Source organism: Myxocyprinus asiaticus, chromosome 37, assembly GCF_019703515.2.
Source record: "Myxocyprinus asiaticus isolate MX2 ecotype Aquarium Trade chromosome 37, UBuf_Myxa_2, whole genome shotgun sequence".
NCBI classification, from domain to species: domain Eukaryota; kingdom Metazoa; phylum Chordata; class Actinopteri; order Cypriniformes; family Catostomidae; genus Myxocyprinus; species Myxocyprinus asiaticus.
The window spans coordinates 2,477,249-2,498,785 of NC_059380.1; the positions used below are offsets into that span (position 1 = coordinate 2,477,249).

General features: G+C 39.0%; 1 pseudogene; it reads right to left on the reverse strand.

The window, feature by feature from the left end:
- LOC127427753 (protein diaphanous homolog 3-like) overlaps positions 1–21,537 on the reverse strand; it is a 122,296-nt pseudogene that overhangs the window by 49,406 nt on the left and 51,353 nt on the right.

Genomic DNA, 21,537 nt, shown 5'->3' on the forward strand with positions numbered 1-21,537 from the left:
CTGAAGGAAGAGGTATTCAGCTACCAAGGTATAAACAGACCATTTTATCTCTATGCAATCATTCTATCTTCATGTTCCCTAACCTCTCTACTAGTGGTTGACCGATATATCGCAGAGGCTGATAAATCGGCTGATATTCTGACTTTTTTAATTATCAGCATCAGCTGATAAATTTTCCCGTTTGGCTGATTTGTTTCTTGAGGGCGCCGAAAATCACCTGCTTGCATGTGATGCGACTGAGACACGTAAACGACCAGTTACAGTTTGTTTTGTTGTTATGTGCCATCATGTTAATCCAGTAATAGACCGGTGTGCAACACAGTGTCATTTAAACAGTCCGCATATCAGAGCTGCGGCAGACGCGTTTAAGTGTTCGCTGGTTTTCCCTGTAACTTTTAACTGTCTTGTATAATGATAAAAAGGCAAATATCCATAAAACTAATATCATATACCGTCTGCAAATATGTGCATATCTCATTTAAACACTTGTAATAAACCAACCTCACAAAACTTCAGCAGATCCAGCATCCTCTGGAGCACTCATTTATTTACCTCTAAAGCACGTATTCTTACAGTCACTCCTCAACAGTTCCCTGTCACTTTTAACTTTATTTTCTAATGTTAAAAGGCAAATATTAATAAAACTTCTATTGTATACCATTTGCAAATATGCATCTCATGGATCTCATTTAAACATATGTAATTTACGAACCTTACGAAAATCCAGTGTTTTCTTTCCGTCGAGTGCTCATTTAATATCTTCCACTGAAGCGTGTGTTCTATCAGCCAGAATCAAAATCTTCAGGATCAGGATCAAAAGTTCCTCTGATTCACAAATCAAGATAGCCAGTCCGTGACAATCCAAGCAGGCGATCTTTGCCGTTTAAACTGTCAGGAGATTGCTGCTAGTGCTGGATCTGCATGAGCATGTGAGTGCAACTTCAAGGTCAAAAGCACTTCATGTGTGCTATATGTAAATGTCTTATTCACTATGCACTGTATGTACAATTGGTTTGATTCAATAGATTTTGATATACTGTTGTTTCCTTCTTCCTAATATATTAACAATTACTAGAATTTGATGACTAAAAAGAAATCAGAAGAAAGTGCTATCTGCCATTTAAAATACAATATCATGTTTTTATATTCTTTTTTACAAAGTTAAAGTTTTTTGTGAAGTTGAGTAAATATAGTGCTAAATAAGAGTTTATAAATGTTTAAGCAATTTTTTATTTCTGTGTTATTTACTATATTAAATTGTGTGATATATCGGCATTGCATCAGCCTATCGGCCACCCTGCTTTCTGGATATCGGCATCTGCCATTAAAAAACCAATATCGGTCGACCACTACTCTCTGCATTGTCTCTGTGGCCTTATTTTGACTGTACATGTGTACATAGATCTAAATGACCTACATGTGTACAGTATTACTGTGGGTGGAAAGCTGGTTTCAGATTAGAATTATATTCTTTCAGGTACATGACATCATTTACCATAGACTTTACTCAGTCACCAATGTAATGCACACACAAAAGGAGTGTCTACTAACAAAAGACTGAAATGGTACAAAAAAACCTACATCTGAAATTCTGTGTGCTAGTAAGTGTGTAGATCTGAGACTATGAGCCCAAAAATACACTTCACCACCACATTAGCAGATTCTAGACTATTTTGGTAATGGTGTGTGATCAGGTGTGTGACTGCTGGTTTGTGAAGCCTAGAGGAAGATTAAAGGAATGAAAAAAAAAAAAAAAAAATCTAATTAATGCAAAATTAGCACTAATAACCCGAAACCATTGCAAAAATGTAACTTATTACTCAACACGATGGCATTAAATCAAAGTCTAATCGAGCAAATGATCTCAAAAGTATACTCATATTAGCTTCAAGGAGTGCTTCAATACTTCTGTCGAGGATGTGAGAGTGTGTGCACATGTCTGTGTGCGTGATTCCTCCCTTTTGGATGAAATTACTGTCTGTCTGCAATCTTAAGTATAAGCCATTATTCACAGGTGCCAGCTGCTCATGGCAAACAGACAACCCTTTCTTCATTTCTCTCTCGACATCAACATTGTATGTGGGCTGCATTTTCATCCAGATTTAACGCACCTCCTCATAATTTGAATTAGATGAATCATTTAGATATTTCCTAAACCTGTCCTGTACAAATTCAAAAATTCATCTCAAACTCCATCTGGGAAACAGAGGGAAAAAGTGAACGAGAAAGAGAGAGAGGAAGCAAGTGACATGACAGTTCTCTGCAGTTCTCAGACGTCTATATGATGGCTGCATAGGGCGAACGGTGTGTACAAATGAAGGAAAATCAATACATGTCCATGCACATTCCTTACCGTACACACAGCACAGAGACAAGCACCTAAACTTACTTGGAGGTTTCAGTAAAAACGCTGTTTTGATTCCAACAGTCTCTTTTTGCCAGTTATTTCCACAGATTTAACCCTAAACATCTCTACCGTGTTGGAATTGGATTTTTTTTATTTTTTTTATTTTTAATTATTTTTTCAAAACAATGGGGATGCAAATTAGTGATGAGTCATCCAACAACCGACTAGCTTTAATTTTACACTGTGTTTTTTATTTATTTATTTTTTATTTTTTTGTGGTGGTGCTTTAAAGGATGAATTTAAAGATGGAAGATTTCAGAGGATTAGGTGGTCAGCATGGTAAAGCCTCTCCAAGGTGCACCAAAAAGACCCCCCCCCCCCCCCGCTATATATGAGCAATAATCTAATTTTTATGCATAAAGCGTAGGTATCAGCTACCCACGCTGATTTTTGTTTGTTTGCATATGTACATATGCAATGCCTCTCGCCATGAGCGCTTTATTTTTAAAACATTATGTAGAGTAAACAAAAATAGCGCCCTATTCAGTTCCATTCCGTTGTGCTTTGCCCAGCTGTTTTTGACCACAATAACTCATCCAATAACTCAAACAGTTGCAATGAAAAGTTTCTGATTGTTGTCTGGAGAACACTAGTCTGCCTTTTAGATACCCTCTATAATAAGGCTTGTTCAGTTGACTAATCGTTCAGGCAACCCACCAGCTAGTCAATTTAAAAAAAATATGCAGTTTTGCACATCCATAACGCAAAGTGCTCTTGAGGCCCCTATTTTACATCTGATAGTTCTGCACGAAAGGAAATTTTTGATTTGTAAAACATTTACTGTTTTTATCATGAGAGCATGAGATTTTTTTTTTCGTTTTCTCCTTTTAAGGAAACACATCAAAACCATTGCAATCAAAACACAGAACAGTGAATTCACCCATACTCATATGACAGAGTTCTCAAGTGAAACTTCTCTCCCAGATTTCACACTGGAGTTGAGTGAAGCTAACTGCTTTAGTGTTGAGTTATGATAGTATATAGGGGACCGGTGGGCTAGAGCAGGGAGAGGAAGGGAGAATTGCAGCCAGAAACTCAATAAGCTGACATTTGGATTGCAGGCAAATGAGGCCCTAAACAAGGCTGAAATGGCTGGATTTGAAATTCAGATTGATAGGCCTGTCTGGAGCCGTTCGGAGGGCCTCCTCCAGTGCACCCTGGGAAGTCTGTACTTTCCACAGGAAGGCGTTTTTGAGAAGAGACAATTTAGCAAATCCTGTACGTGAGAGAACGAAGAAAAGATTTGCATCAGAATGAGCACACTGAAGGAGAAAAAATCACCAGGGCAAATGAGAAGTAAAATGTAAGCCTTGCGCTCACCTAAAGCCACGATCAGGTTTTGAGTATTCACATTCAGTAGTCTATTCCCAGACTGCAAAACGAAATGAATGTGGGTTAAAGGGTATTAGTCTGAATTTTTATAGACTCTCAACATTTATAAATTGGTTATGGAAACAACTTCCACTTGGAAATAAGACTTGAAAAGCCAAGGACAATCTCACAGGCGTCATTAAAAAAAATCTGCCTATGTAATGAGGTATGTGCTTTGTTTGAGCCGCTGAAGTATTCAACATCCTGTGGACCCTGTCACGTTTTAAAAGAAGAGTTAAGAACTTACCAGCAAAAGCAAAACTAGCTGTGATAAATTAATTGGTGAAAAATAAAAACTAATTAGTCCTTGAAATGATTTATCATGACACGAAGCAGCATGAATGGTCATTCCATCAAAGGAAAAGAGAGGGGAGGAAAAAAAAATCACTGGTGAGTTGAAGCTAGAAGACACAAACATGAAGATGCCTTAATCAGTTAAACTCGGGGCAGTAATTTAAGTTTGGCTTGATCAATAGTGCTGTCTCTGAATGGCAACCTCGCGTCAATAAAACACGAGAGGTGTTGAAAGAAACCAAATGGCTGGAATCTAAATAACGAAGGGATTTTGATGTATTTTCTGACCTTGGTGTGGCAGCCCATCAAAAATATTAGTTAAATGCATTATGCTGATTAAAAATTCCATGATTTTTAATGAGAATGATCAAGAGTCAGTACACCCACATCATATCAGAAGAGCAATAAACTTTGCTGGATTAATGAAACTGCTATTTACAGTAAGCGAAAAAAGGTCTAGTTTTGAGACACAGAGACAACGCTAATTATTTCCGGATCATGTGAAATATGTTACACCATTCAAAAGTTTTACAGTGACCTATGTGCATGTTGTTTGTGACCCATCCATTAAAGAAAATTTACCATATCCTATTCTGTAGTCAACACTGTTTCCTTTGTATGCACCATACTATTAGCAAAGTAATGAGGAGAGGAAAGAGGAAGAATAGGGGTTGATACATGTACCTTAGTACACAAACAAACACTCATACCTGCATGCATGCCCCAAGGCTAAGAAGAGCGAGAAGCTGTGCTGATGGTTTGGTTTGGAGTGGTGGGATGAGGAAAATGTTTTAAAGCATTAAAAAAGCTTCCGGGGATACCTGGGGAACCATGCAGGGATCAGAATCATCTAGAGCAATGCACACTTGCATACATATACAAGCACATGCAACTAGCTACGATGAAGAAACAGAGCAAGACACACATACAGATTCACAAACACCACACTAGAGATGTCAAACGTACCAGTATTTCAGTACCAAGTTGATACTAAAATAAAAAATAAAAAAAAAGATTTCTGCAAAAACAGTACTGGGTTGAATCTCAATTTGGTAAAATGCTGCTTTCAAATGCTCACTCGCTTAGGTGAGCACCTGCTCTGTTACTCCTTTAACAACGAAATGCTGCTGATCGGCATGTAAGTGCCAGTGCTCAAGCAAAGGAACTGAGATGCGATCAGAAGAAGAGCGCTCACGCATCACGGTAAATGCAGTTGCGTGCATAAATTATCAAATGCGCTTCATGGTCAAAATGCCCGTCAGATGTGGTATTAATGTTAACACTGTCGACTGATGCAAACAGGTGGAACAAAAACAATTATGTACAGGTATGGGTAGCTTAGCAATTAAAGACGCTGACTAACACACCTGGTGTCGCAAGTTCGAATCCAGGGTGTGCTGAGTGACTCCAGTCAGGTCTCCTAAGCAACCAAATTGGCCTGGTTGCTAGGGTGGGTAGAGTCACATTGGGGTAACCTCCTCGTGGTCGCTATAGTGTGGTTCTCGCTCTCGGTGGGACGCGTGGTGAGTTGTGCGTGGATGCCGTGGAGAATAGCGTGAAGCCTCCACACGCGCTATTCCTTCGTGGTTACGTGCTCAACAAGCCACGTGATAAGATGCGTGGATTGACGGTCTCAGACGCGGAGGCAACTGAGATTCGTCCTCCGCCATCCGGATTGAGGCGAGTCACTACGCCACCACGAGGACTTAGAGCGCAATGGGAATTGGGCATTCCAAATTGGGGAGAAAAAAAAAAAAACACTAACTGCTATACTGAAAATGACTCAATGTTCTTAATTTATTTATTTGTTGTTTATTACTGTTCTTAGTTTATACTTTGTTCTGTTTTATTATAACATTTTACTTCAGTAATTACTCAGTGAAAAAGTCAATAAAAACATTACAAAACTCAATTACTTTACTTAATTGAGAAACACTTGAAGAACATATGACATAGTTCTAAATTATTATTTACATTACTATATTTATCCATTAAGCTAAAGGAGTGTGTTCAGTAACATTTTACCTTCCTTCGCAGTGGTATCGAAATCTACATGTATACTAAATCTATACTGTTTATCTCAACCAGTTTAATTAAGATCATTAATGCTTTCTGCTTAAGCATCTTACTGCTTCAGACCAAAAAGGACATCAAAGTTGTATGAAAGAAGCAATTCGGGTGGCAAAAGTCATTTGTGTTGCTTGATGCGGACTTCACATTGCAAAGAATTTAGAATCAAGCAACTGGGACACACAGAAATATGCCAAGAGCTTTTGCAAAAGAAGCCAGTGACAGTGATGATGAATAGTAAGAAGGATCTGAAAAGAGAATAATTATCAGCTGAATAAACAGCAGAGTACAGAGATAAGGCAGCAAAAACGCCAAATCCCACTCAGTGTCCAACTGATGCTGTTTTATTGGCCATGCGCTCCAAAAAGTGTCACGAAGCCAAGGCTCAGAACGTCTCCACTTGTCCATCTGACAATATAACATATATAAAGCCTTAAACCTGAAGGTCAGTTTTAATACAATGTGTAAAACCAATTTCCGCCTGTTTGTCAAAGCCATTTATGACCTTCATTTAATACAATGATGTCCCCTATACACAAACGCCTCGAATGAGCTGGAGAATTTAAGAGGGCAAGGGTGGTACGCAGCGTTTGTGTGTGCACATACATTCCGTCTGTAGAGAGGGGCAGCTGAGGGTGGAAGGTGAGGGTCCTCATACAAGTGGGAATTACTTTGGTCAACTCGTGCAACAAGAAAAAGTGTGAGAGCAGGGGTGAGACAGAGAGAGAGAGAGTGAAAAACCTGATAATAGATGCAAAAAACTGCAACAAGCCAAAACAAAAGCTGCTAGCCCAATTCAGGAGTGAAAGATTGGCTGAACCCTAAGAGGAGGAGGTGTGGGATCTGCATTCGCAAGCAGAAATGGGTCAAGAAGGGATAAAAAAGGAGAGAATGTAAAGAAACAACTGAAAAATGAAAAGCACATATAAACATACCCCTCCTGGAAACAAAGAAAAGTCTAAAGGTAATTCTTCTCAAGGGAGCCACATTGCTATTGGAAAATTGCTTACCAGAAAGAAAATTAAAATCACCTTCTCATCTAATAATGATGCTGGATGCTGGAGTTTCAAGGTTTCCAAATAAGTTATCAGAAAAGCTTTTAATATTCCCATGAATATCCAAAAACATTTAATATTTAAAAACCAAGTGTGTTATTTTTGTGGCACTAAACAGAACTGCAGGCATGAAAATATGAATGGTACTTGCCCACACAAAACTAAACAAAATCACAAATAGGGTGTTCTAGATGGATGCTAGGGGATGCTTACTTGCTAAGCCAAAAGAGTCAACCCTGAAGTCTCTATTATATTCTGATTGATTGATATACTGTAGTTTGAGTACCTTCTTCGATGCAAGTCTGAGGCATTCTTTTACACATTTTATCATAAGCCTAGAATTGTTTTTAAGTCTGGACACTTTTTAATAAGTACCAGTACAATTCTCCTCAACAAGCCACATGATTTGAGATAAAAGTTTTGTGTTTGTTCACAAGGGATTCGGGATTCGGTACACACCAAAGTTTAATACTTAGTAGTGGTGCACTGATCAGGAAAACTGAGGCCGATACCAATCACCGTTATGTTAACACTGTGATCGGTCTATACCAATGCGATCACCGCTACTTTTTTTTTTTATCCCAGTTTGGAATGCCCAATTCCCAATGTGCTTTTTAAGTCCTCATGGTTGCGTAGTGATTCGCCTCAGTCCGGGTGGCGGAGGATGAATCCCAGTTGCCTCCGCCTCTGAGACTGTCAATCCGCGCATCTTATCATGTGGCTTGTTGAGCGCGTTTCCGCGGAGACATAGTCTGTGTGGAGGCTTCACGCCATCCACCGTGGCAACTACGCTCAACTCACCTCATGCCCCACCGAGAACGAACCACATTATAGCGACCACAAGGAGGTTACCCCATGTGACTCTACCCTCCCTAGCAACTAGGCCAATTTGGTTGCTTAGGGGGCCTGGCTGGAGTCACTCAGCACACCCTGGGATTCGAACTAGCGAACTCCAGGGGTGGTAGCCAGCGTCTTTTACCACTGAGCTACCCAGGCCCCCACCGATACTTTTAAAGTGCCCCTTGCCACACTTATACAAGTTATGTTCTGCTGTTATATTAATGCTACACACAGTAAAATCACATTCAATTTACATGAATTGTGAAATGCTAACAGTTACCTATTAGAATTGAAAATGGTTATGAATAGTTCTGTTGTCAATATCAAAGATCACTGGACATACTAGCAACCAGTAAACACCATGAGAGCATCATATGCAGCAAAGATACCAGGGCTCAAAAATAAGGACTGCCCAACGGCCCGGGGAGAGTGTGAGAGAGGTTCAGGCCAGTTGCAAGAACTGTCACTTGCCCGATCAGGCCAGTGCTGCATTTATAACATTAGCGTTAGCAGACAAAGAGCGAGAGAGCACAAAAAATACACAGAGGGAGCAAAGTCTTCTAACCGAGCACTCAGAGACGAGAGACATGATTATATTTATTCATATACTCTCAATGGGACAGAGCGCAAGTATTGTTCCCATAGTGAAAAAAAAAAAAAAAGCATTTTCTTTCATTATTTCGCCTTTAGAGATGAAGCGCTGAATGAAACCTAATAAACGTTGTTAAACCCCAGTTATACACGTGGCTGGAAATCTGAGCTGCTCAGTATCCAAAATGTAAGAATACATTGAATTAAGTAATGTTTAATTAAGTAACGTTAAGATAATGGTTTTTAATATGAAAAGAAGCTAAATCAATATGGCTATTGTTATTTTCAGAGCAGTTCAGCTGCAGGCTAAAGATGACTATTTAAAACAATCTTCTTCATGCCATCCTCATAACACACCTGTACATTTCTTATTTCTGAAATGTACAGGTATTTTTCTTTCTGTGCTTTGAGTATCAGTCAGTGCTGATCTTGTTTGTGTTGTCTAATTGTATGTTTATATCCACACTCTTAATCCATAGACAAATCACAAATGATTTAGTAGCAAGGTCTCCTCTCTCAATAATTCATATCCTTTGCTTCACTCTTCACTTAAAAAAAAAAACATTTGTTGTAAATGGCAGGACAGCTGAGGTTAATATGATGTATTTATGAATTTATCTGTAAAGCACTTATATGGGGTTTCATAAGGCATAAATCATATCTTGCAAACTATAAATGTGATAGAATTTTGGGGGAAATTGTCTTAAAAACGTAATGAAAATTTTGGCAGGGTAAGTAAAAATCTGAAGCACTGGCCCAACCGGGACAGTAGAAAAAAATCCTTAATTAGCAGGCTTTCAGGTTATGTCGATATAGGACTCGTTTTACTGTGGATATAGATACTTGTCTACCTGTTTCCTCCAGAATCTTCACAAGGACCATTGCTGTTGTTCTGGGATTGATTTGTACTTTTCGCTCCAAACTACGTTCATCTCTAGGAGACAGAATGCGTCTCCTTCCTGAGCAATATGATGGCTGCATGGTCCCATGGTGTTTATACTTGCATACTATTGTTTGTAAATATGAACATGGTACCTTCAGGTGTTTGGAAATTGCTCCCAAGGATGAACCAGACTTGTGGAGGTCCACAAATTGTTTTTATTTTATTTATTTATTTTTTTTTTTTTTTGAGGTCTTGGCTGATTTTCTTTTGATTTTCCCATGATGTCAAGCAAAGAGGCACTGAGTTTGAAGGTAGGCCTTAAACTACATCCACAGGTACACCTCCAATTGACTCCAATTAGCCTATCAGAAGCTAATTGTCTAATTGTCTAAAGGCTTGACATCATTTTCTGTAATTCTCCAAGCTGCTTAAAGGCACAGTTAACTTAGTGTATGTAAACTTCTGACCCACTGGAATTGTGATATTGTCAATTAAAAGTGAAACAATCTGTCTGTAAACAATTGTTGGAAAAATTACTCGTGTCGTGCACAAAGTAGATCTCCTAAACAACTTGCCAAAACTATAGTTGCTAATATGAAATCTGTGGAGTGGTTAAAAAATGAGTTTTAATGACTTCAACCTAAGTGTATGTAAACTTCTGACTTGAACTGTATCACTACTGTATATATTTATGTAATATTCGCTATAATAGTAAAAATAATAATATAACATTAATAATTATGTTTAAGTAATATCTCTCTTGTGCAGCACTTTATTTGACAAAATAACTCCAATGTTGTGTTTTGGATTGTACCATAAAAATCTGTAGAAAAGCACTTCATTTGATATAATCAATACAATGTTGTGTTGAAAATTAATTGTTCTATTTTCATATGATTACATTTTTAAATAATTCATTTAGACATCATTACGATGACAAAATTTAATTAAACTGTCAAAAACGGAATTCAGAAAAACATAATCGGAAAACACAGAATTTGGGCAAAAAATAAAAATAAAAAAATAAAAAAAAATGTATAGGGCCCTAACGACTACTATATCAGGCACTTTTAATTGAAGTCCTCAAAAAACACAGGCATATAGAATTATGGATTAGCGTTAGGGATGCAGATTTTAGAAAATTTGACAATCGTTAACATTAATTAATGAAAACTGATTAATCATTAACAATAACAATAATAAACTGTAAGTGGTGAACGGTTTGAAATTAAAAAAAGATGTTTGACTAACCAACCGTTTTAATGAAAATGTAAAAATGCCAGCATTGCCTCTGAAAAAAATCCTTACTGTAGAAGGAACTGTAAAAAAAACATGAAACAGCCAACAATAGTATGTGCATGAAGCCTACTGTTTAAATATAATTTCAATAAATACACTTAAGAAATGTGAGTATTGGTATTTTCCTCTTAAAATATTTTGAGGTTGTGTGTTTTTAATACATTCAGGCTGTGTTTTAATTATTTTATATACATTTACTATTAATGTATTACCGTTAATAATAACTTGTATAAAAGATACAAATTCAGTTTATTAAAACTTGACATTGTAGATCGAGGTATACTGTATTTCAGACCATACTTTTTTATTTGTGTCACAGTCCTGTCAGTCTGGGTTTTTGTCTGACAGGACCATGGCATGATCGTCCCATGTCTGTCTTGTGTTTCGTTGTCTGTCTTTGTGTGAGTGCAAGGTTTCAGTTGTATTCCCTGCTGTGCACTCTTTGATCGGTCTTGTTTCTTGTCTGGAGTTTGGTGTCTGGATCCTGACTTCCCTGTCTGGTTCGGTTTCAGTCTGTGTTGGAGTCCAGACACTCATGCTCCAGGTCTGTCTGTTATTGACATGGATGCATCGTGCTTATAGCATCTTGGTAGCATGCTCTCGCGTCAATAGTTTATGTCTGTCTCTCGCGAACACGGGTGCGCGTCATGCTCACGTTGCATGCCCAGGTCTCGAGCTGTCTTCATGTTGTGCTGAGGTTCGATCACTTCGGTCTGAGATTTCGGGTTTGTGTGTGGCCGAACTCTCGCACAGGTGTCCTGTCTTGTTTTTGTCGCCTGTTGAGTGCATTGCGTGCCGTTTGCCTCGCGATGTACGCTTAGGTTTCGTTTAGTGTGAGAATGTGTGGCATCGCTTTGTTTGGCGTTGCTACGCATTCTCTCATCTTGTTTGTCGGTTGGCATGGGCGTATATTGCCTTATTGTCTTGGCGATGTGTGCTCATTCGGGTGTTTTGTTGTCTTGTTAGAGCACGTGGCATTGTTTTGTTTCTGTATCACCACATGTCTCTCTGTCTTACATCATACCCCGCCTCCTTGTTTGCCCATTATTAGTTTATTAGTCACACCTGCCCTTTCTTGTTATCCTGTTGATTTCTCTCCCTATTTTAGTCTCCTCGTGTATGCTGTCCAGTGCCAGTTCGTCTTGTTTCCAGTCTTGTGTGTTCAGTCTTCCCTGTCGGTTCTGTTTCCTCTACCTGGTTCCTGTTTCGGTCCGGTCGTTCCTGTTTCCCTCTGCCCCAGCCTGAATTACCCTTTTTTCCATTTCAGGGTAGTTTATGTTTTTCCCCCTTATGAGAGTTTTGGTTTGTTTTTAATTTGTTTTTTTATTTTGTATGAATAAATTCCCCGTTTATTTTCATTGCGTTTGGGTCCTGAGCGTCATTATTCTCTGCTAATCCTGACTATTTGAAATTAAGTCAAATAACACGCTGTGTGAATACATTTAATAACATTCCTCTACACTGGTGATGGTGAATGTACCTGTATGCTCTCCCACAGAGAACTGAGGTTATTGTCGTGGGGATGATACAGGGAGACAGGCGGATCAACACTGCTTGTCATCATGTTGTACTTTAAAACACTATAACGGTTTGTGCAGTAAATGTAATGTTCAACTCTATAGAAACGCTCCATGATAACATTGAAATTCATCAAGAAAAAGGCCTGTACTGCCTCATGTCTCATTATCAATAAATTGATAATGCTCCCCATTTTGATTTCTCTTAAAGGCTTTTTTGAATCTGTTATTTAAGGAAAACACTGCATTACACCACCTTATCACAATTCAAAATATATTTGTAGACAACTAACTTCCCATCATATAATTAGCATTTTGCACAAATTCAGCTCCAACCCTTTCTTCATTTATCATGTCTGCTCCTTTCCCTTCCCTCTGTCTCACATCAAAGACTCTTGCACATGTTGCCTATCACAAAGAGAAAAACTAACGGGTCTTTCAGAAAGCATGGCAGAGGGAAAGAGGGAACAGAGAACAGAGAGGGCCAGTAAAGAAAGAAATGTATTTCTCTGAAATAACTTGTGCAGAAACCTTTTTTTTTTTCCTTCCCACTAAAGGTTCTAAGTGAGAACAGGCAGCCCATTTTATTGGACCCAAGGGAAATTACATGTTTTATATTCCATCTCCCTCACACATGTCGGGACAAGAGCGCATCTGTCCAGAGTTTTGACACCGGGATAAAAAGGAGGGTAGCAAAAGAGCGAGAGGGGTGAGACACAGAGAAGAAAGAGAGAACAAAGAGAAGATGAAAAGTGTTGTAATTTCCTAAAACTATTTAAAATGTGAAATCTGCTAAAACTTTACTGTGTACAAACCTGGAGAAGATGTGTTCCTATTTGTAGGCTACATTTAAAATATAATTGACTGCTAAATGCATTTAAGCAAGGTAGTTTGGTAGTAATATGTAGGCAGTAGACAGCAAAGCAAGGCTCACTCATTTTCGGATCAGAGCTAGAGGGATGGGCTGGGATCACTTAAAAAAATTAAACAGCATTTATACTTTCTAAATATTTAATCCTCAACTTATAGTGAAAAAGATGTGTCTCCTGAACACATTCTTGTATTTGAAAACAGCATACTGGGGTGAAATGATGCACTAATCCTGCAAAAGAACTAGACAAAGCAGAGGAAAGGGTTATTATCTATACGCTATGCCCTGTCCTCGTTTGGGTCATCCTGCTCAATATTTAACCAGTCACAGTCAGTGGAGCATGATGAGGCCTGCTAAATCAGAACAGGTGTTTTTTCAAAACCATTTAGCATTCCGCTGTGATGGGAGGATGAACTTCTGAAATGACACAAGGAGGAGGAAAACAGGAGGGGTAAAAATCAATGTCAGTCACAATGGCAGACGCAGGTAATGGAAACATCACTCACTCATCCAATCAGACGCTTCGCCTGAGAAGAAGAGGATGTATGGGTATAAATTACGCCCCCTACATATCGTTGGTGTGCATGCTCAATGCACAGGCTCCCTCATCTCTCATTCCTCTCATCCATGGTAGAGAGAATAGGAGAGATAAAATGACAAATCAAACACCAGGCAAGCAAAGGACGGCCACCCATACAGCCTCAAACACAAAACACTGTTTATCAAGCTCATCATTACCAGTTACACACATCTGCTGCGACGGAACTGTGACAACTATCAACCTAGTGACAACAAAATGTGTATGTGAACTAAAATCTGAACTAATCTTAGAACTGCATAACAAGACAGGATAGTTTTAACTTGGCAAGTTTGTGATGCATGAAATAAAGAACACAGTTTATCAAAATGTCATCAGCAGTCAGCTTAAATTACAATGATTTATGCCTTTAATCATCATTGAAAGGAATCTCAGATATCAGGCTGCACTTTGGAGCAAATAATGATAGAAATAATTAAAACAAGTTTTAAAACAGTTTTTAACCAATTCTGATACATTTTCATCCTTCACCAAGACAGGATAAAGAGTATACGAATTCCCTTGAGTACAACATCTCATTCCCTTGACATGAAGAACCTCGTACGCCAGCTAACAGAATTAAAAAAAAAAAATAAAAATGGCAAGTACAATTATCAATTATTGAACACAAGTTATACACTCAGTTTGACATTGATGAGATGAAAATCTTTGTTCTCAAATCTTAGGTTTGTAATGTAACTCAGGCAATGGGAGCTAAAACTGAAATGTTTGTTTGACCTTCCAAATGCATCTCAGGGCTCTAATAACTTTGTTTAATATTATAAACATATCGTTTATACTGTTTTTATTTGTATTTTTAGAAAGCTCTGATCTAGAAATGTATATCAGGCTACAAAACCGATAATAATATAATAGGTTTCTATTTGAACAGTATTTCATCGATTAGCTACGCCTATGTGGAGCAAATTTCATAGCATCTAAGGAAAAGAGGAAAAGTAGAAGCTTACACAAATAGAAGTATGGCTGGGTATTGATACAGTGTGACGAGGAGGAGGGCGGGGCCGGGCCGTGACTACACACGCCCGGCCCCAATTGGGCTAATCAGCTGAGGAGAGGGATAAGTGCAGCGGGACGTGGCAGTTCGAGAAAGAGAAAGCCACACGCAGCTGCCGTGTGTATGTTTGTGTTTTGTGTCTTTTGTTTAGGTTCTTATTAAAATATTATTTTGACTGTTCAGCCGGTTCCCGCCTCCTCCTTTCCCATTTGAACCCTGTTACATTGGTGCCGAAGCTCAGGAAGGAGGAGGGATGCGCTGTTGTGGAGTCCTCGCCACCGCCATCCGCCCAAAGGAGCAGCCACGGCTGTCTGCTGGGGTACGGAGGAGTCACTGCTGGCCTCCTTGACGCAGAGGAACGGCTACTGTACACGAGGGTAGGTGGGGCTGGAGCGGTGGAGCCCCTACCAGCTGCCAAAATGCAGAGGGGCATTCCATCCGCCAAGGGTCAGAGTGGCTGTCATCTCCAGAGGGTGGAGGAGTGACCGAGGACCAGGCGACGGCGTGTCTGGGAACGGCGAGCAAGTTTTTTTTCTCTCTCTCCTCTGTCTCTCTCACTGTCGCTCCATCTTGCCCTTTCCCTCTCCACTTTTTGTTTTGTTTTTGTTTTTCCTTCCCAGCTCTAGAGAGGCAGGGAAAAGCCTGCCAGCAGGCGGGGCCGGAAGGACAGCGTCCCCGGAAAGGAGGTGGGGGGATGTACTTCCTGCCGGGGGTTCCCCGGCCTGAGGCAAAGGAGGGAGGAGTGTGACGAGGAGGAGGGCGGGGCCGGGAGTGTGTAGTCACGGCCCAGCCCTGCCCTCCTCCTCGTCACATACAGATTTCCCATTTTAATTTGATTCTGATTCACAAGCTATCAATTTTATTCGTATTCAATTGCAATTCATATGAGTATACTTCAATTACTGGTATAATGTTAATTTTGCTTAAATATTAAAGAAATTCTCCCCCAGCTTATGCTGTTAATATTACAGGGGACCTTCTAACTAGGTACTGTACATAAGATAATATTAGCTTTACAAATGTTATTTTATCATTAGTTTTTCATCATTCTGGACACATTTTAGCTTTTATTCAATGACAAATGGATTGCGTTGATCTCATCTTTGGCCAGTATACTCAATCACTGGTGAGTGAGTCTGAACGCTTACCAGCCAGTGGCTAATCACAGACATTTTTAGTCGCATAGCGCAAAATATGATCACACGTGTGATTGATTTAGGTGGTTTTCATTCTAGGCATGTTTGCTGCGGTCCGAATCTGGCACCCCCACAGCATTGGTCTGGTTTCAGACTCTTTCAGATTCTATCGAGCCATGGTGCTTTTCCGTCTTGCATTATCACAAATGTGCACATAACAGAGAACACAACACAGGTCGCTATATTTGTGTGCTTTTTATTTATTTGGCTTTATTATATTAGAGTGAACAACACTTGTGAATCTGTGCGTGGCATGCCAAAATTCAGCAGATATGCATGTCTAAGAGAAGGCTCCTACCTGATGCTCGCGAACGGTTTTTATGGAGACAGAAGCAAAGTATTTGCAGCATTACATATGTTTTCCTGCCATTCATGGTGCACATGTGTTTTTTGTGCAACTGATGATGTAGTCCTGCTTAACTAGGCAAAAAATACAAACAGTTATTTTACTTCCTGAACAAGTGCGGACCTAAGTACAGAATTTTGTTTTTTCTCATTAATGCAAACCATGCCACAGTTTTGTTGCAACAGTGTTCAGACCACCTACTACAGGTTGTCTCAGGTTCAGACCCATAGTCTGCTCCCCGTTTTGCAAAACAGGTTTCATATTACCATTATTTCATGCAAACCATGCCCCCCTTACTCGCAATTTAGAGGGTTGCTGCTTAGAGTTAAAGGTCGATCTTGGGATTTAAGAATCAATATCGAGATCGTTCAAATGGATGCATCAGAAAAACTATATTTTTCCCAGTCCTAAATGGTAGTATAACTTTCAAAGTGGGCCAACATCAGCCTTGACTGCATGTTAATATCAACATCCAGAAGTTCCTTCAGGGAATTGCTGAGAAGGGCTTGTGGTGATCCTAGTTATAATAAAATACCATATGTGCGTTAACATCAGGGAATACCTGTGGTCTTTTCCCTCTCTCTCACTTTTCATTGGAGAGCATGGAAGCTAGAAGATCATGGTAATGAGACTACTTGGCTCAGTCATGTTTTCTATTTGAAAAATTACTCTTCACATTCCCTCCCTACTGTGAAATACCGCATCAAGGTCCTCTCAACTTGAAACATGCGCTAATCTACTCTTTAATTAATAAACAAACACTGAATGTCTACATGCTTTGCATTTCCACTTAGATTAGGACTCAGTGAAACTCGCTCTGAATCTATTTGGTTAAAAAGAGAGTTCAGCAACGATTCAACATTTACTGAATTGTTTGGAGAAGGCCACAGGTGTGAGTAATGTTCGGGCCAGACTCTGTCATTCAAGGTCGTTCATTGCTTTCCAATTGTGGATCATTCCACCTGCGACGTTCACGGCCATAACGAACAGCTAAATGCGCCAGAACAACGTTCAGGGTGCTAATAGAAATCATGACATTTCATGAATTATGCCAATAAAGAATGCAGTGCTGATGAAAACAGTTTAACGCAGACTCTCCTTCTCGAGCTTGCTCTCCTCTCTCTCTCTCTCTCATCCCCTCTCACTCCTCCATCATCTGAAATGAGGCTTATTTTGTTGTCCATAGTCTTTGAAATTGGACACACTGCTCAGTGCAGTCTGTCAAATTAACTTTAACTGGCTGTAATAACTTTATTTACACGCACACACTGGGCTCTCTAACCCACTTATTTTTTGGATTTTTTGTGATCAGAATTAGGAAAACGTTTCAGATGAAAAGGACAGTAGATCAAATGAAGGGTGTCCTAAAGCAAGACACACAAGGTGCTTCTAAGGTCATGTTTTCAGCCAAATAAGACAATCTCTTGTTATGAGACCGGGCTCAAACAAAAGATTAGACCCCCCCTGCTCCTGTAAAGATTACAAAAAAACAAACAAATAAATAAATAAACGCAACTTTTGTTTTTTTTTCACTTATCTGAAATGTGCAGGATTAAATGTATTCTGACAGTTTTCTAAAAGATCAATACAAGCTCAGTCTGTAAAAAAAATAAAAAAATAAATAAAAGACAATAAAAGAAGATAACAGACTGAAAAAATGATGCAAAGACAGAACAGAATGACGTGGTCACAATACAATGTGCATAAAACATACATTTCCTCTAATATAAGCCTTCCTTTTCTCCTGTCATTGTACACCTCAAACCATTGCCTGCAGCTTGCCATTTCTCTTATTAAAAAATAAAATGTTCTTTAAATGGGGTCATTTTAAATGGACACAAAAGACTCAAAAACTATTAAAAAAATAGTTTATGGTACAAATGCAGGCGAACAGCAGGTGAGCTCGTCACGACCGCTATCAAACAATTAAGAGGTGGGAGGGAAAACCATGAGCAATCGGTAATACATATTAATGAATGACAGCGTGCAATGCTGCTCCAGCTTGAAATCATGGGGCACGGCGCTGAGTCACACACCATCGGGCAAATGTCGGAGGTCAGACCTGCTAGGTGGCCAGGTCAGACAAGGGAAACAGCTCAGTGTGTGTGCTTGTGCATTTACTGAGTTAGGTCTATATCAAGCTGGCCTTGTTTGTCTAGTTACAGAGTCTAATAAAATTGTTTGAAGATGCTTTCCATAGGAAATGCTTGAAGAAAAAGTGTGTTTGTGTGAAAAGGATGGACATGTTCAAAACAGGTTATTACACATTCCGGTCAAGCCGCAAAAACAGCTGGTTTAATTTTAAGGACCAGACAGAGGGTAGAAAACGGACATTTGAGGATGCTTTTCCCACCATCAGTCAATTTGCTGGCTGAGTTTAGTTTGTTTGATTGATGTGAAACTGGTTTTCCGAACTCAGGAGTGCATCAGTGAACTGCACCAGAGTATGCTTCAAAAGGTGGTCTAGGGTACATTTCACAGTTCACAGTTGTTATAAAGCAAACCACCACAAATCATGGAATGGAACTTATATTGATCTATACTTTGCATCTTTAATCTATACCCGGTCACACTTTTTGAGACATACAATTTTTATCATCGCTGCATGACTACGAATAAATTGACTTCGGAGAGTGGCTCGCATTATTTGCAAGTGATGTTCTGTGTTTTGGTGGTAAATTCAAAGTGACAAAAACATGACTAAAAACTAGGGTTGGGTAAAAATATAGATTTACTAATGCGTCGCAGTCTTCATTTGAATGATCTCGATATCGATTTTTAAATCCAGAGATCGATCTTTTACTCTTTGCACAACCCTCCACTACAGCGAGAGGAAATCACTCGCATTTGCAAATACATTTCGTGCTATGCAACAAAAATGTATATATTTGGCAAATGGCAACTGGCTGGAAATGTTCATATTTCACTCACCAGTGATTGTTTAGTATAGTGGAGTGTTCAACAGCGAGATACTTTCACTGCGTGTTGAGAGAGAAAGTTGTTCAATGTAATGTGTGTCCAAAGATGAGATCCACGCAAACCATTTGTCATTTAATAATGTCTCTTTTAGGGGCCTGGGTAGCTCAGTGGTAAAGACGCTGGCTACCACCCAAGGAGTTTGCTAGTTCGCTAGGGCGTGCTGAGTGACTCCAGCCAGGTCTCATAAGCAACCAAATTGGCCCGGTTGCTAGGGAGGGTAGAGTCACATGGGGTAACCTCCTCATGATTGCTATAATGTGGTTTGTTCTCGGTGGGGCACGTGGTGAGTTGGGTGTGGTTGCTGCGGTGGGTGGCGTGAAAGCCTCCACACGCGCTATGTCTCCGTGGCAACACGCTCAACAAGCCACGTGATAGGATGCACGGGTTGACGATCTCAGACGTAGAGGCAACTGGGATTCATCCTCCACCACCCGGACTAAGGCAAATCACTACGCAACCAGGAGGACTTAAAAGCGCATTGGGAATCAGGCATTCCAAATTGGGAGAAAAAGGGGAAAAATCAACCCCCCCCCCCCCACCCAAAAAAGGTCTCTTTTAATATTCTTTCTGTTCTCTAAAGTCAGATGTTGATCAAAAAAATACAAATAAATAAACATTTAATTCTAATCACGCATAGCAGAGATGATGCAATGCCATTCGAGACTCTCTCATTAAAATGCGCTCATCTATAGACGCTCTTTACAGAAATGCCAGTTTTCTTAAAGAAACAGTACCGGTTTTAGCACGTATTCAACAAATCAGTGTAAATACCTGTAATAGTGCAAATGATGCCATTAAACAATAAACAAGTAACAAAACATTATACATGAAATATAATATCTTATTTATTGATTAAATACATAGATTTGTTCATTTTTTAAAAGCTGTAATGTGACCAAAATGATCAAAAACTATATATATATATATATATATATATATATATATATATATATATATATATATATCATTAGTAATATTTATATTTTCATACTGTAACTAGTTTTGAGGTCCCCTGTATAATTAACAGCATTAGCTGGGAGAGAATTTCTTTCATACATTATGTAAGCAAAAGGGACATTATAACTTAAATATACCCATATGAATCATTATCATATTAAAATTGGAATTGAATCAAAAGCTTGTGAATCAAAATCGAATCGGGAAGTCTGCATTAATACCCAGCCCTAAAAAAAAAAAAACAATGAGTTGTTACCTAACTACAGTGGTAAGAAGTCAGAACCAAATATTACAATGTGAAAAGTTACATGCAAACTTGGAATAATTGAACTCAGGTTCATCCCGTGCTATCAAGCCAACTGTGAAAATAGCTAAAAAATAAGTTGTGTCTGTTTTTGGTGCAAGAGACCTTAAGTGGACTTAAGAGATCAGAGCAGAGAATGACCCTTCTAAGAGGGTTACTGTTAATAGAGATTTTGGACACTACCTGACTGGGTTGCCGGCGAGAGAAACTCTAAGAGAGTTCAGGCAAGCGAAGAGTCTCTCATCGGTGGCTGCGCATTTCAGCTCACTGAAAAACTCTGGGGAGAGACCTGACTGCAGCTCCTCAAACTATCCTGTCAGAGAAATACAGAGAGAAGAGGGAAAATATCAGTCTAGATGCTAACTAAATGTTTGCAGGAAGTGGCACCGTTCCAAAGGGTTAAATGTAAATGTCCAATTAAAAGATTACATGTCATAGTTTTTAATAATGTAAAACAATCAACACATGCTCTTTTAGAATGTGTCAGTTCCAATACAATTAAACACACACACACACACACACACACACACACACACACACACACACACACACAAATCTTTCTAATACTTTGGTAAAACTCTAATCACTTTCAGACAAATTTTGACTACTTTTTGATTTAGTTTGGCAAAGCTACTGTTTTTGGAGCAGTCAGCACATAGACATGCCAAATTTAAGATAAGAGATGCTAGTATTCACAAACACAACTCAACAAAACTCCTGCATATCCAATTCATGACAAACAAAACTACAGTTACTTGTGATTAGTTGTAAACTTCAAGTATTACAGATAGTGAGTGGATATTAGGGATGCATTATTCAAAGGAATAATTACTTGATATTCATGAAGTGATGTTTACTTAATTGAAAAAGCTTCATAAATGCTAAATGGACTGAAATTAAAATGCTTTAAATAGTATATTTATTTTTGCGGTGGTATCAAAACTGGTATAGAGAATCATAAAATT